Source organism: Mus caroli, unplaced genomic scaffold (genome assembly GCF_978045245.1).
Source record: "Mus caroli unplaced genomic scaffold, Mus_caroli_1 scaffold_16, whole genome shotgun sequence".
Lineage (NCBI taxonomy): Eukaryota > Metazoa > Chordata > Mammalia > Rodentia > Muridae > Mus > Mus caroli.
In genome coordinates this window covers 41,106,965-41,122,608 of record NW_028227271.1, presented here as the reverse complement: position 1 = coordinate 41,122,608, position 15,644 = coordinate 41,106,965, and the positions used below count along the sequence as shown (strand labels likewise).

At 39.9% G+C, this 15,644-nt stretch overlaps 1 pseudogene; it reads left to right on the top strand.

Moving 5' to 3' along the window:
• LOC147000768 (uncharacterized) overlaps positions 1-7,028 on the top strand; it is a 29,560-nt pseudogene extending 22,532 nt beyond the window's left edge.
• Positions 7,029-15,644: the final 8,616 nt, after the last annotated feature.

Genomic DNA, 15,644 nt, shown 5'->3' with positions numbered 1-15,644 from the left:
TTTCAAGTCCACCTTAACTGATTAAAAAAAAAATGAAAAAAAAAAAACAATGCTTTTCAGAAAGTTATAAATAAGCCACTAATTTATATGGCACATTTCTTTATCAATAGAAATCAATATAATCTTCATAACAAAGGTTTACTCATACACATTTATGCATATGCATTCACTCATGTATTTTTATTTATTTATACTTCTGAATGTTATATTTGTATATATATATATGTATATATATATATATATATACATGAATAAGTTTATATGTTCCTATATTCCTATAAAGTCCTATATTTATATATGAATAACTCAGAGCTAAACAAAGAATTCTCACCTGAGGGATACCGAATGGCTGAGAAGCACCTGAAAAAATGATCAACATCCTTAATCATCAGGGAAATGCAAATCAAAACAACCCTGAGATTCCACCTCACACCAGTCAGAATGGCTAAGATCAAAAATTCAGGTGACAGCAGATGCTGGCGAGGATGTGGAGAAAGAGGAACACTCCTCCACTGTTGGTGGGATTGCAAGCTTGTACAACCACTCTGGAAATCAGTCTGGCAATTCCTCAGAAAATTGGACATAGTACTACCAGAGGATCCAGCAATACCTCTCCTGGGCATATATCCAGAAGATGTTCCAACCGGTAAGAAGGACACATGCTCCACTATGTTCATAACAGCCTTATTTATAATAGCCAAAAGCTGGAAAGAACCCAGATGCCCCTCAACAGAGGAATGGATACAGAAAATGTGGTACATTTACACAATAGAGTACTACTCAGCTATTAAAAAGAATGAATTTATGAAATTCCTAGGCAAATGGATGGACCTGGAGGGCATCATCCTGAGTGAGGTAACCCAATCACAAAAGAACTCACATGATATGTACTCACTGATAAGTGGATATTAGCCCAGAAACTTAGAATACCCAAGATATAAGGTACAATTTGCTAAACACATGAAACTCAAGAAGAATGAAGACCGAAGTGTGGACACTTTGCCCCTTCTTAGAATTGGGAACAAAACACCCATGGAAGGAGTTACAGAGACACAGTTTGGAGCTGAGACGAAAGGATGGACCATCTAGAGACTGCCATATCTGGGGATCCATCCCATAATCAGCCTCCAAACGCTGACACCATTGCATATACTAGCAAGATTTTGCTGAAAGGACCCAGATATAGCTGTCTCTTGTGAGACTATGCCAGGGCCCAGCAGACACAGAAGTGGGTACTCACAGTCAGCTATTGGATGGATCACAGGGCCCCCAATGGAGGAGCTAGAGAAAGAAACCAAGGAGCTAAAGGGATCTGCAACCCTATAGGTAGAACAACAATATGAACTACCCAGTACCCGTCCCCCAGAGCTCGTGTCTTTAGCTGCATATGTATCAGAAGATGGGCTAGTCAGCCATCAGTGGAAAGATAGGCCCATTGATTGTGCAGACTTTATCTGCCTCAGTACAGGGGAACGCCAGGGCCAAGAAGTGGGAGTGGGTGGGTTGGGGAGTGGGTGGGGAAGCAGGTAGGGGACTTTTCGGATAGCATTGGAAATGTAAATGAAATAAATACCTAATAAAAAAGATAAATGCACATGAATAAAGTACATGCATGATAAAATATATGCCATGAACGAAAAGCCTGTGCTATGTTACAATAATCAAATGTGTAGTAGGCAAGTGATTCAACCAATGACCTCAACAGTGTCATCCCCATGCCTTGAGTATACCACACTCTGTCCACAGCTAGCATGGTGGCTGGAAACAACCAGATCTGCAAGTGACTTTCCTGCCAAACAAGCTTGAGTATCATTGCATAGTGAATCTGAAATAACACATTGACCTGGGAACCTTATTTACTGATTGCTGACCCTGCCATTAGGCAATGTATTCTGCTGGGGCTAGAAATCTGGGACATTTTGCTTGCAACTCCACAGTAGCATCCTGAGACACGTTAGAGAATATTTATTTTTCACTGAAACCCATGCTTAGCTTCAGGGTAAAAGGATTGTTAAACATAATGCGTATTTACTATGGTGCCTTAAAAGAGGGTTAGTGGAAGAGGACATTAATTCCTTCCATGTGGCTCTGAGTGCGGGTGAATAATTTCCTCTCTGTGTTTTAAGATGCTGTTGTGGTTAAAGAGTTAAAGGCTAATTAGGCTCTCTGTCAAGAACAAGGAAACCTTAGCTCCATAGACTCTCTGTGACAAGAACACCTTCAACTCTGAGTAAGCTTTCCATCCCAGTTTCCAATCCCTGGATGGAGTTTAAGGAGAATGAGGGCTCCTTTGAGAGGGTAGGAGGTTTGTCAGGGTAGAACAGTAGCTTGTGATCTTCTTTCTGTTGGGGTTGCCAGCAGCAGGGAGAAAGCTGCAGCCTTCAGAGGCAATCTGGTAGCTGTGAGAAGCTCCAGCAAGGAGGCAGGTGGGGCACCAATTCATTAGCTCCCCTTATGCATCTTTATTACAGAGAGTTAATTAGAAAACCTGTTCTTTTTTTCCCCACCAAGGATTACATCTTCAGAGGGTAGGAATTTGAATGTGCAAAAACTCCTTGTTCCTAGCTGTATTTCTTTTTCTCTGCTTGTTTTGAGAATGATATAAGCAAGCCCACAAGAACTTTTGCCCAGTGCTTAGGCATAATAAGGGCTTTAATTATTAGTTTCCCAGATTGCCTCCCTCCCCGCTCGTAGGATTTATTCAAAGTCAAGTTCCCTACTTCCCTCCTGAGTGATCATGGTCAGCTGAAAATAAAGATAACATATGTTGAAACCCTGTTGTGTAGAAGGTCCAGGTTTACATAATCTACTTGTATTAACTTGGTAATTACCTTAGTTTCTCTTCTTAAGTATCTACAAAGTTCCTTACGTTTATTTGTAGGGAAAATGATGCATGGAGTTATTGAATGCTTAATGTTATCAGTACATAACTGTTAGCCTTGTTTCTCTGTGCAGAGTTGCAACAGAGAACCCAGTCCTCCTATATCTTAAAGATGAGTAAACAGAGTCGAGGCTGTGGTAGTCACTTAAGATCATAAAGAAAAACCCAGGCACTAGGAGCCTCCATAGTAGAGCAGCATCTCATGGGGCTACAGAGAAAGTTTCATAGACAACAAGTTCTTTTAGAGTATAACATAATTTACAACTTGGAATCTCTATCCCACATATTAAAGAGTAATTTAAATGGCATTAGTTTGGGAATTGGGTCAATGTGGCTGGAGTATGGTGACAACTGATAGTGAGGCTGGGAGACTGAGGTAGTGCTCCCTTATCTCCCTGTTCTTAGATGCTGTTTCCATGGAGACCATTCCAGGTAACAGCACATTCTCACCCATGAAATGGGCTCTGACTTGACTCCTTATTTTACTTTTGTTCATTGAAAAGGATGAGAAGGATTTGAATGACATGAGAGAACCGATGTGGTTTGAAGCAGCCAAAGAACACTCGTATCAAATTCAACTTCCTCTAGGTCCAGGAGGAGCACAAGACCTGTTTGCCTCAGGACTCTCTGCTTTTCCCTCTGCCTATGAGTACCTCCCCTCCCTTCCCTCACACTGTCCATCTTGACCTTGTTCATTCACACTCATTCTCCAGGCTTCAGACAGTCCATCGTCCCATGACTCTACTCATCTCCTAAAACCCATTTTGTGCCCTCTCTGTGTATTTATGAGCCTTACATATTGTATAGACTCATCACACTCCACATCCTTTGTTCATCCTATTCCTCCTCCAAGGATCATGTAACCTCGGAGGGAAGTTGGTCTGCCTTGCGCACTCTGTTGCTCAGCGCTCGGCACCATATGTACCACATAACAGGCACTCAAAACATGTTTATTAAATAAGTTCATAAAAGGATGATTGAGTGTGTGCCAGTGAGGGAGTCAAGTCCGTGTGACTTCACAGGAAGAATATCAGACTGTGTCAGGATGCTTTGCAAACATGCCTCGCTTCCATTTCAATGGATAGAGTGACCTCTGGGTCTCTCTCTCTCTCTCTCTCTCTCTCTCTCTCTCTCTCTCTAATGCTTGTTTAAAAATCTTATATTCTGTTTTCTCAAAGAGTTGTGGGCTCAAAACACAGTGACTTAGTTCTCAGTGTAGGAGAAATTGATGATGGGGATGTGAGATAATGACAGCTTCAATATTCAGCTAGGATTTTATACATCCTTTGTTGGGGCATTCTCCCACTCTGTTCACCACAATGGATACTGTGTAAGATGAGCTTAACCTAGAGAAGCTGATATAGAAGACTATCAAGTCTGAGCACGGAGTTGAAGCTCACTATTCCCTCTGCACAGCATTTGTGGTTCTGCATAGAGGTACTAACCCCTGTGGGGGGAAAAAAAAAGACCTCTTTCAGGAAGGCTCCACTTCTGGTGATCCAAGAAATAAAGGCAATTCATTTTTCTGTTTTTAAGTCTTCTAAGTAACATACATGAACTGTCACAGGCTGGAAGGAAGCCATGGCCTCTCTCGATTCTCAAGTGTCTTTGTTATCTCAAAGAACTCTTAGGGGTACTGTACTACTCCTAGAATTTCTTCAGAAAGTGAATGATATGTACACACAGAAGTCCTCACTCCTCGTACAAGCCTGGGTCTCTTTCCCCACAGCTTGCCAATATGCTGGATCTTTTCCACTGAAATAACCCACACTTTGAAAAAGACAAAATTGTGGACCCAGAGGCAGGACACTTCTGTCAGCACCCTGCATGAAAGAGTTCCTTACCTAGCTCTGGAGTGGGACTGTCACACACAAAGGAACCGGATGCTGGTTCTTCAGCAACACATGCATGTGTTGGGAATGGATGGAGCCTGGGGAACATACCACCAAAATAAACTCTTGCAAGCAGGTCCCTGTAAGGGCTCTTTGGCAGTGGTGGCTGGGGGTGGGGGGTGGGGTTACCCATTTGAAACTGATTTTCTGCTATAGATATGTGGCACTCTGTTCGTTTTCAACTATTTCCCTTTCTGTTTAAGACTTGGTAAAACCTAGAGTATTATTTCAAGTCACACTAATTAGGCTTTACAAACTTGTCCTATGAGTAGCAAGGAAGCTTGGGCTTTAGGGTAAGAGGAAACTAAATGTTTATTCCAAATTTTCATCTTCAAGGGTTCTTCAGATATGAGATTACATGTCTGAAGTACATAGTGCCAGGTACCAGTAAACACCGCGTTGCTCTCTTAGCACAGGCTTATGCATCTGTCAGTTGGTGATTCTATTTCAGGTGGTTGAAGACCCTCTGGAAGGTATCATTTAACTGGGTAAGTGAGTCCCTAGGGAGGATATATAGCCAGTCTTGAGATTTATAGCCCAATTATGACTCCTAGGATTGCTTTCTGGTCTAAGGAGATGTACACAAGAAGCCTCACCCTCCTGCCACCTCACCCTCGGGCCACTGTTCCACCATGGCTTCATAATTATGCCAGACTGGATCCTGGAACTGTGAGCCAAGCCCTTCCTGCCTTAAGTTACTTCGCTTTAGGTGTTTGTCATAGTGACAGGAAAAGGAAGCAATGCATTTTCCTTTCTAACCCTCCTCCATCTCTAAACAGTAACTGAGAGAAATACCCAGCAGAGTGGCTTCCCTGTGCGTAACAAGGTCGTTCAAAGACTGCATTTCACCTCTAGCATGTATGAATACATAATGAAATGTACTACAAATTATTAATAAGTGTAATATTTAAAAGTCATATAACTTATGGTTCACAATTTGGAATTCATACCTGATTTTTGTGTTTGTCTTTCTTTGATAGCCAACAACTTATGGCAGAAAAAAAAATCAAAACACTGAACTAACATATGTTAAGCTTTGGGGACTTGTGTTTAATTTATGTTTTTCATGACTCAAAACAAAATTACATACTCAAAATGATCAATAACATGAAGACTAATGGACAAAAATCCTGCTGGAAGATAACGCAGCTATGTCAATGAAACTGAGACTATATGATGACCACTTGAGCTGCTCTGTTGGAACATGGTCCAATAGTAGAGTCATGTTACGAGAATTCTGAGTGCTTTTGAGAAAACTCCAAAAAAACCACAACAAGGGTTTTGTGACTTGTTTCTTCAAAAACATGGAATTGTTCTTGGATTATGCTTTCATGACCCTCCAAGGTGTAGCAGATAGGAGCAAATTTGCCTCAGATTATTTGTTATAACTGGCTATTGTTATTTGTTTAAATGCCTCTGGAAAAATGTGTTTTTACCCATATGTAGCAAAGTGATTGTACACTTTACTTATGTACAGTCCTTTTAACCCTCAGAGTATACATTATGTGATGCTCTGAATAAAGTTGGCTATTGCATGAGACTGTGGTCAGTCTTGTTTATGGGCCCCACTCTCCCAGGTCACATAGCCACTATGTTGGTAAACACTCCTCCTCTAATAAACACTGATTAAATGAATTCCCCAGAATGTATATCATAATCTAGGAAGTCACATCAACAGTGTAAAATTTGGACCCATTTGTTATAGAATCAACTCCTATATTACACTGCCTTAAGAAAAGCTCTGACTTCAAGACCCTGTCTATCCAACATGTGGAGTGAACTCCACAATGCTGAAAATGACCTGGGAGAAAAATGGTGGAAATCAATGTTTTCTAGATGAAGAAAATAAAGGGGGGACATTAGGAACCACAAAACCCCAAACGTGTGTTAGCAAATGATTATAAGAAGTCATTTAAACATCACAAAGCCCCTACCAGTTAGGATTCAAAGTACAGTGTGGTTAGATACCTTTCTTAGTCTCCATTGCTATCACTGGTAGATCATAGTTCAAGTGAATGGTCCACACCTTCCTGTAGTTCTATGATTAAGATGGAGGGAGTATCTTGTTCTTTCCTGCCCCTACAGAGATGTACCACCTGTGATTGTTACATAGACAGAGAATCCTTAGACTTTTTGCTACTCATGATCTTCAGAGATAGGAAGATTCTACTAAAAATACCCTGACCTGCTGGAGCACAAACTTTTGAAACATAAGAAAGTGTGGGTATCAGCAAGGAGACACCAGTGTACTTTGAGTACTTTCCTAAATAGCATACATGATTTAAGCCATTTAATTTTGCAACTGTTCTCTAATGAAAGGCTTTATGAAAATAAACATGAGATGTAGACAAGTAAGTCAGCAGATGTCCTGACATAATTGAGTAAATGTTGTAACCATTATGCAACCTGGGCTCCACTGTCCAAAATGTCAAGGCCTCCAATCTTATGACAACACTACCTTAATAAAAGCTGTGTTTCATGATCCCACCTATGGGGAATAACGAAATCCATAATTCTTGGAAAAGCCAGGAAGAAGCAAACGTAGTTGGGTTCTTCTGATAAAAGTGAGCTCTGATTGAAACCAAGTTCTTTGTTAGAATCCTTGGCTCATTTCCCAGGATCCATAGCACTGTTAGAGAGAGACTGGACCTCAGGATGGGAAAGACCCAAGGGAGACAAGAATGAGGTGTGAGTCCTCTTGGATAAAAGCACATTTTCTCCAAATTTCCTAAAATTTGCTCCTATACATTTCCAGGAAGTAAGAAGCACACAAGTCAAGCCAGAGTACTGACACTTCTGTCTCTGTATGACCCATGTAATGATCATTACGAATGTACATAGATAGTATGAACTAAGAAAGCCAAAAACACAATGGATTGATTCTGTGCATTTTCTCCCAGTAGCATTCAACTGATCATAAACTTTCTGTGATCGTCTGATGATTACTTAAGTTGAATTCTCTTGTTGCCACTCTAGTTGATTGTTTCATTTTTAATTATTCTTGTTGCAAAAATGTGTTGACTAGTTTCCTTAAAATACAGCTACTTCTGGGGTTTGGGATTTAGCTCAGTGGTAGAGCACTTGCCTAACAAGCACAAGGCCCTGGGTTCAGTCCTCAGCTCTGAAAAGAAAAATACAGCTACTTCTATGTTGGTCCAAGGTAGAGGAGAAAAACAAGGAGGAGAGAATAGATTCAGCCCTGCCTTTCAGCACTGCCTTTCTTTCGGGCATGGTTACACACTTCCTTAACATCAGCACTAGGGAGGCAGAGACAGGCAGATCTGTGAGTTCCCAGCTATCCCAGTTTATATAGTGAGCTCCAGGCCAGCCAGAGCTACATAGTGATAGCCAATTTCAAAAAAACAAAAACAAAAATCAAAAAAGAAAAGAAAACAAAAAACACACAGAGAAATACAGAAATACACACACACACACACACACACACACACACATGGGGGTGGGGTGGGGTGAGGGTAGAGGTAGAGAATGGGTTTTAGATCATAAATTATTTCAGGCATCCCAGAAGTCACTGAAATATAAAACCAAAAATAAAACTAAGGAGATAGTGACACCATTTATTGTCCATGGAAGAATCTTGTTGACAAGTTTATTAGCACATCCTTCCCTAATGTTAACAAAGCCTTAAGCAGGCAGGCAGCATAATCCCTATAACCAAAAGCAGGAATTGCTGAAACAGGAGTTCAGCCCATGACCTATGGCTGACCCAGTGTGCAGATGCAGAACCATGCAGTTCTCGAGGCTGTGTTTCTTTCACTGAAAGATGTTATGCATTGAGAAGCCTTGGTGTAGCTGTAATCTTGTACCTTGAGAAGTTCATTTTGCTCCATTCTCTTTGCAGAGATTCTACAGAAAAATGTGCCAGGCTTTTAATGTGCCTGCATTGTAAAGGGGTATCTGGTAAACTTTGTGTGTGTGTGTGTGTGTGTGTGTGTGTGCACGTGCGTGCATGCCAATGTGTATATGTGAGCTCACACCAAATTACCTTAAGGAAACAATTGCATAGTTTGGCTAAAAATCAATGCATAGGTCTCCTGTATTGGAGGTCCTACAGGTTTTCAAACTAGTTTCTCAGTTCTACCTAGTACTCTCTACCCTGAGCAAATTCAGGTTTTCTTTTCTTTTCTCTTCTCTTTTCTTTTCTTTTTTTCTTCTCTTTTATTTTCCCTTTTTTCTTTTCTTTTCTTTTCTTTTCTTTTCTTTTCTTTTCTTTTCTTTTCTTTTCTTTTCTTTTCTTTTTTCTTCTCTTTTCTTTTATTTTCCCTTTTTTCTTTTCTTTTCTTTTCTTTTTTGTTTGTGTTCTCTCTCCTCTCTCCCTCTCTCCCTCTCTCTCTCTCTCTCTCTCTCTCTCTCTCTCTCTCTCTCTCTGCCAAAATGGATAGTTGCATATTGCATTCTTGTCCCTATTTTGTACTTCTCTGGCAATCTAACTTCTGAAACACATGTTTTCTTTATACTTGTTAGAGGTACTTCTGTGTCCATAGAATACATACTGACACTTTCTCTTGCTCTCCAGATCATTACTTCTATTTTTTTTCCACTTCAACTTTTTATTATTGTTATTAAGAGAAAAGTGATGGGCTAATTTTAAGGTATATTTTCAGAGAAGAGATCCAGGAGATACATTATATGGGTGCCATTGCTTTTCATATCTTACAAAAAAAATCTTTTGTATTATCATCTGCATCCTTTATAAATCATGTAATAAAGATGAACTCATACCATTGTATTCATGATATGGCTACTACTACTGCACATTCTAGGACAAGCATTATCCTCAAGGGCATTGCTCTTCTTGCTTTTCACAACTATTCCTGTGGTAAAATCAGGAAGAAGCTGTGTCTTCATTTAGTCAATGAGAGTCATCTTGCAAAGGTCTTGGGCCAGTGAGGATTCAATTATACAACAATGGGGAATACAGTGCTATCTCAGTGGTAACAGCAGTGGAATCAGTTGGGACCATAACAAAATTAGATAGTTAATTTTCTGTTGCTGTGAGAAACACCAAGACAAAAACCAATTTATAAAAGGAAGAGTTTATTTTGGCTTATGTTTCCAAAGGAATGCAAAGTCCACAGTAGCTGAAAAGGTACGGAAGATCATATTGCGATGGCAGGATCAGCAAGCAGGATACTCACATTTTATCTGCACATAGGAAATATAAGAACCAGGAAGTAGGGTAATGCCATAAATCCTCAAAGCCCACTCCCAGTGATGTTCTTTGTTCAACAAGATTGTACCTCCTAAACATTTCATAAACCCACAAAAGAGTCACTGATAGGAAACCAAGTGTGTAAGTACATGAGCCTATGGGGATACTTCTCATACATCACGATGTGTCTTAGCACAGACTCTACTCCTGAACTTTGCACCGAGCATTATATTGTTGCCTTTGTTTGTACTATATGGCTCAAGTCAACCACATGTGCTGCTCGATAATCTATAGTCTTGCTAAAATCAGAGGCTGTTTTTTTTAAACTGTCGCAATGATTGATGAAAGATAATTTGTAGAGTGGGGAAAAGTACAACCTATCCAATGGCATGGCAGTAGAAAGTAGAGTCCTTCCAAGACTTCAAGTGGAAGATAAAGGAAGCCTTCTCAGATACCTCCCAGGATGTATCAATTCTTTACCTTCATCTCTTTTGATCATGGCCAGACAGCTTGGTTGTTAGTGCCTCTTAGTGATGCTTCTTAGACTACAGGGCTTTTCATGACCCAAGTGATATTAGACGATCTGATCCTTATTTTGTGCAGTTGTTTGTGGTTGTTCTTTTGCCTCTGCTATTGCTATAACAAATCTGGATTGCCCTACAGAAGGATAAATGTCATGTGCGGCAGACCAATATCCTTGCATATAGTGGTGAAATTGATAGTATGTCACTTAAATGGGGTCAACCCAAAACTCGTTAGTGAACCTAGAGAGAAGCAATATATACTAGACAACCAGAAGCTAACTACCAACACTCATAGGAAACCTGGGTAGAACTTGGCTCCTTTCCAGCCTTTTGGATCTTATAAACACAGCAGCAATATGGAATTTTATTGTAATCAGGCTGCTGAGACTTATGATTTTATCACATTCTGTTGCACTAAGAGAGTGATTGACCCCATAAAGAACACATACAGAAACAAACCCGAATGTGGCTGAATGACAGCAGCTCGTCTCACGTGGAAGCTCAGTGAATCCCTGCAGCTCACCATCCTGAAGCATTAAAATGGGAGCATCAAATTTACCAATTATGACATGTCATTCTCTACTTGGGGATGATTATCAGCCTGAAAATTGAAGCATCAAAGATATAAATGCCTGGAATCGGATTTATACAGCAGAAAAGTGGTGGGAGATTGGCCTGGTGACACAAACAAGAGCCAGATGGATGAGTGTGGACATGCTCCTGGCATTATTATGATGCTTGGAGGATTAATGGTGCTGGTTCAATGGATGAGATATGGAAATGAAGGACATTTCTGGTCTAACTCAACTGACGGTGGGTCCCTGTCTTACCTCTGAGGAAAAGCTGGCTCAGGAGTCGATGAAAATGCCACCTGCTACTGAAAATTTCAATAGCCTTTTGCACTTTTCTTCTGAGGAACATTTGCCAGATTGTGTAGCATATAATCACAGACACAGGATACCTTTAGATAGAGTGATTTTTTTCAATGCAGAAAGCCTTCTGTTGTAAAGAAGGTGGGAAGGAGACCACATCAAATAAGAATTCTGAATAATAGCACTACTTGTCCGGTAACAAAGGGCTCTTGATTTCATAATATGTTTTTGCCAAGAGTTGTGCATTCTGTTTTCTTGTTAGCAGTTCTTAAAGACTATGAAATCCACAAAGCCTCTCCTAGCCATTGAATGCTGATTGTCTATCCTTTGTCACTTAGGGACATATCCATAAGGTTCAGAAAAAAACGGCTAAGCTTCCCATCTTGAATGGCACTAATAGTTATTTTTTGAAGGCATTGGAGAATGATGCAAGAAATTAAAAATTTTGTATAAATTAGGTGGCCTGTAGTGTTCCAAAGGTGGAAGATAAGGCACTGGTATTTAATTAACTAGCTTTCAATGACCTGAGTAACATTGGTATTAATAACCAAAATGAATGAAATTATATTAAAACTAGAAATTTAAAGCATTAAGAGAAAAAAGTCAGTCAATAAATGTACTCATTCTTCTGAAAGAGCTAAACACTGTTCTAAACATATGCAAGGAAGCCTTGAGTTGCCCTGCTGAATATGTATGAGGTCCTATAGTACATCCTTTTGCTGAGTCAAACCTTTCTTGACTAGGGAATAGGGATACTATAAGGTTTTTCCTACTAAGAATAACACACTGAATGAGATAAGCTTAACAATGGTAATTAAGGAAACATGTGCTGTATCCATGAATCATTTCTTTAGAGTTCCTAGAAGGTTCTTTGTGATATCTACTGATAGCTACCAATTAGGAGGTCAGTGGACAAACCAGATGATATATACAAAGCACATGTATTGACTCATTTAAATCTTATAATGCTTTGAAGTGCATCCTATTTTAACTCTCACTGTAGATAGAAATTTGAGGGTAAGAAAAACTGAGCATGCTGGTCAGTGACACACAGTGAGGAAGTCTGTTTGGCTTGGGTCACATCCATGGCCAGATGGAGATTAATGACCATACCTGAGAACTAACACTTTCTGAGACCCCCATCTCCTCAGAAGGCAAAATCCTGGTCGCTCAAATTCCAATGAAAGTTGTTAAGGCTGGTTTTCATTGACTCTTGGGACTATTCCAGCTAGATGAAGCAGTCATGGACAATAATTGCATGTAGTCAAGAAGCCTTTTAATTTGTACCTAAGTACTGGTGTTTCTTTAAACTTTGCTATAGTACTTAGCGATTTATGGCTTGTTAAGCCATTTCCCAAATTGGCAAAGCATTATCTTTAATAGAAGAGGCATAATTACCTAAAAGCCTTACAATATTTCTGTTCACTCACTAGAAAGCTTAGCCGGTTAGTTCTTACAGGAAAGAAGCACAGAATGTTAAGGGACTGGCTACAGCCTAGCTATCCTAAATCAACACAATGGTCACAATTACCACACAGAGCTAAGCTCCTTGAATTTATAAGGTCTTCCTTCCCATCAAGAGGAACCATACCAGGATGGCTTTTCATTTTTGTTATTATTTTTTAAGATTTTAAAAATTTCACTTTTAAATTATATGTATGGGAGGTCTGTGTATATGAGTTTCATTGCTCCTAGAATCCAGAATTGTCAAATGTCATTGCTGCTGCAGTTACGGTTGTATGTCACCTAATGTGGTTGTTAAGAATCAGTTAGGGTCCTCTATAAGAACTGTATGTGTTCTTATCCACAGTGCTATCTTTTGAGCTCCAAGGTGGCTTCCCTTGCCACTGTGGGAGTAACTGCTGTTGTGTGGTCTCTTAAACCATCTTCATCCAAACACAAGAGGTAATGCTTTCCCTGGCCTCTAATGACAACCTCACATTTCCTAGAATTTTTAGTTTTTTTAAATGATGCCAATCTCTGAATCTAAATTTGAGAAGTAAGACCTAAGATATTTTAATGGAGGATTTTGTCATTTAGCTATTATGAAGTCAACAAAGGATACAATTTTAATTATAAAGAATGTCTAATACAAATCATGAGGAGATGGAGCACTGTACCATAATTGGTCTCATGAAGGGAGGTAGATGAAGATGTAGAACTGTGGACAAAGGCTCTTTTGATGCTTCTGCTATAAGAAACAGAAGAAGCAGCACAAGGAGATGTGGAGAATTTTAATAACTACAAAAGATGCCAAAGCAAATAGGCTGTCCTTGGTTGACTAGCATTCCAGGCCCTTAGGTGACTCAGAAAGGGAGAGAAAGGTGGGGACTGTGAAAAGACTATAAAGGAGGTAGTCCCAAGTATATACCCAGGAGTGGCTGTCTGGTTTGCTCTTGAAGGACAGGTTTATAGAAGGCTGTTCATGACCTTTAGCTATTTGACTAGACTTGTGATAGGAACCTGATATAGCTGTCTCCTGGGAGGCTCTGACAGAGCCTGACCAATACAGATGTGGATGCTCTCAGACAACCATTGGACTGAGCATTAGGTCGCCAATGGAGGAGTTAGAGAAAGGATTGAAGGAGCTGAAGGAGTTTGTAACCCCATAGGAAGAAAAACAAGCTCAACTAACCAAACTCTCCAGAGTTCCCAGGGACTAAACCACCAAAGAAAGAGGACACATGGAGCTTCCCATGGCTCTAGCCGCATATGAAGCAGAGGATGGCCTTGTCAGGCATCAATGGGAGAAGAGGCTGTGAAGAGTCCCGTGAAGGCTCAAGGCCCCATTATAGGGGAATTTGAAGGCAGGGAGGCAGGAGTGGATGGGTGGGTGAGTGAAAAACCTTATAGAAGGAGGGGGTTGGAGGTGGGTGGGTGGGATGGGATGGAATTTTCTGGAGGAGTAAATGGGAAAGGGGAATGTAAATAAAGAAAATATCCAACAAAATAAAATAAAATTTGAAAACACATTCATATGTTAGTACTAACTCAAGAACTTTTTTTTAAAAAAAGAACTTTTCAGTTGAGAGAAAATATGAACTTTGACTGCTGTCAAGTTACTTAGACATTTAAAATGTAGCTCTCTCATCTTAAGAAAAATAATTATTTTTAAAACTCACATCACAGAGAAGTAGATAAAGTTAGGATTGTTTTCAGAAAACCTGAATACCTAAATTACTTGGCAACTCCCTCAATATTTAATATTCATAGCTATTCTTTTTCATTAAAGTGATCATGGATAGTGGTGTTTTGCAACATAAAGCCCATGAACATCTACACTAAGGAATAGTGAATCACAACATTGATTCTCTCTCTCATTGGGTATACAATACTGGTTAATTCTGTGTCAAAATGAGTGTAAGCTCTTGCAAAGTGATCTGAAGCCTACAGTGAATGTGGGCTTCCTGTAATTTACTATTTTGTGTTTTTATCAGTAATTTGTAACTATAGGGCTGTCCTGTGGTTAACTAATGATCTTGGATCCCAGAGAACTGCACTGTTTCAAGGGCCAGGAAGTGAAAGGATGTTTCCCATCTATGCTACACTGTTTTTCTTGACAGATCTTGAGCCTAGGCCACAGGTTGCTCTTGGTACAAAACGTCTGGGATGCCTCTTTCCAGTCTCTAAGATTTGAGTTTTTACCTGCCTCCTTGCTACCTATGACCAATATTGAAGATGATAGATCAGATTCCAGAGCCTCCTGTATAACTGTGTTTCTAAATACCCACCAGTGGGTTTGTATGACTTGAAGAATGTGTGGTATACAATGAGGTTCTCGGAACCTGGGAGTGTGAAAATACTCAAGGCTAAGAGACATAGGGTCCAGGAAAGAAGGGCAGGCTGAAGGGTCACAACAAGTTCTCTAGGTGTCTGTGGGGGGGACACAACTTCCAGCCCAGTTGAAATGTGCTCAGTCATTTTTCTATGCAGAAGAGCTAAGAAATGTCTGTGTACCAACACAGAGACTAAAAACATGAGAACGCGGAGAGATTAAAAATAACTCTAAAATCACCTCTGTGTTTGAGGGTGGGTTCACCCCTGCCAGTTGGCACCCCTGCCAGTTGTGCAAGCATCTTCTCATCTGTGAACCAGGGGTCATAAACCAGGGACCATTATTGGTCTTGCTTTTGCTTTCTTTGACCACGATCAACACTTTGTATCAATGTTACAGTCCATAACGGAATTTCATTTGACAGTGAAATATTGCTGTCCAAAATGTGGCATTTTAAAACATTGACTATTAACAAATTTAGACATGTAAATGAATATATATTAAATATCAGATCTCTAACTACTTATTCT